This window comes from Notothenia rossii (assembly GCF_949606895.1).
Source record: "Notothenia rossii genome assembly, chromosome: 8".
Lineage (NCBI taxonomy): Eukaryota > Metazoa > Chordata > Actinopteri > Perciformes > Nototheniidae > Notothenia > Notothenia rossii.
Window position 1 is genome coordinate 829,305 of NC_136906.1, and position 1,271 is coordinate 830,575.

The window sequence follows — 1,271 nt, forward strand, 5'->3', positions numbered from 1 at the left end:
GCACTAACACCTATAGAACTGCAGGAGAGGAACAGGGCCTCTTTAAGAACTATATTTACTCAAAATAGTGAATAAAGCATCTGATGTTGAATATACTCATGTTTGTTTACACACAAATGTCGTATCGCTGAATATCTGTAGTGATGAGCAGAGTATATACACACACACACACACACACACACACACACACACACACACACACACACACACACACACACACACACACACACTGCAGTGACCCCCATCTGCTCCCTTTATACTCTCCCTTACTCCCTAATGTTCCCCCTCCCTCCATTACTCCTTTATTTATTCCACCTCCCCCCACCGTCATCCATCTGCTCAGACACTCCAATATATATATATACACACACACACACACACACACACACACACACACACACACACACACACACACACACACACACACACACACAATGTTGATTAAGTTGTGTTGATCTGAAGATATTAAACTTTCCCTAGAGTGTGTGTGTGTGTGTGTGTGTGTGTGTGTGTGTGTGTGTGTGTGTGTGTGTGTGCGTGTGTGTATGCGTGTGTGTGTGTGTGCGTGTGTGTGCGTGTGTGTGTGCGTGTGTAATATGTGGTGTGTGGGTTATAGAGGTTGTTTTTTTCTCTTTGTTTTCTTGCATGTAGCATCACTCACAGTGTACCCCCACCTCTCTCTCTCTCTCTCTCTCTCTCTCTCTCTCTCTCTCTCACACACACACACACACACAAACACAAACACTCATAAAGAAAAGGCAAAATGATAAGCTAAATGCTAAAACACACATTTGGTTTTATATTAAATTCCCTGGATGTTGATGTTATGAGCATTACACACATTGACGCGCACACACACGCAACATCACCATCACCCAGTGAGCGTGAGCTGCCCCCGCGCGAGGCAGAGGAACAGAAACAATATAAATAATAAAAGAGATATCGATATAGTCCTCTCCTGATGTCATAATGTGTTACATCTCTAACCCTTCCCGCTCACCTGTATGTCTGTGAGAGAGGCTCGCGCTGTCTGAGGCTCGTGCGATGCTTGTTGTCGTCTGGCTGCTTTCACCTGCAGCACGAACACACACGTCACTTCCGGGAGGATTTCACAATAAAACGCTTTTAATAATAATAATTGTAAGAAAAGTACAAAATAAAATAATAAATAAATAAATTCAGATTTTATTTAGAAAATCTCAACATTATTTTTTAATTGTCTTTGCAACCTCTAAGTGTTTAATGCATGACTTAATTACACCATAGTTCTG

At 41.9% G+C, this 1,271-nt stretch overlaps 1 protein-coding gene across 1 annotated transcript in view; it reads right to left on the reverse strand.

The window, feature by feature from the left end:
• LOC307014325 (MAGUK p55 subfamily member 2-like) overlaps window positions 1-1,110 on the reverse strand; it is a 16,350-nt gene extending 15,240 nt beyond the window's left edge. Inside the window, exon 1 of the mRNA XM_079642199.1 lies at window positions 1,001-1,110. The gene's annotated coding sequence lies outside the window, so the exon portion shown is untranslated. The remainder of the gene's footprint in view (window positions 1-1,000) is intronic.
• Between the last annotated feature and the right edge of the window lie 161 nt (window positions 1,111-1,271).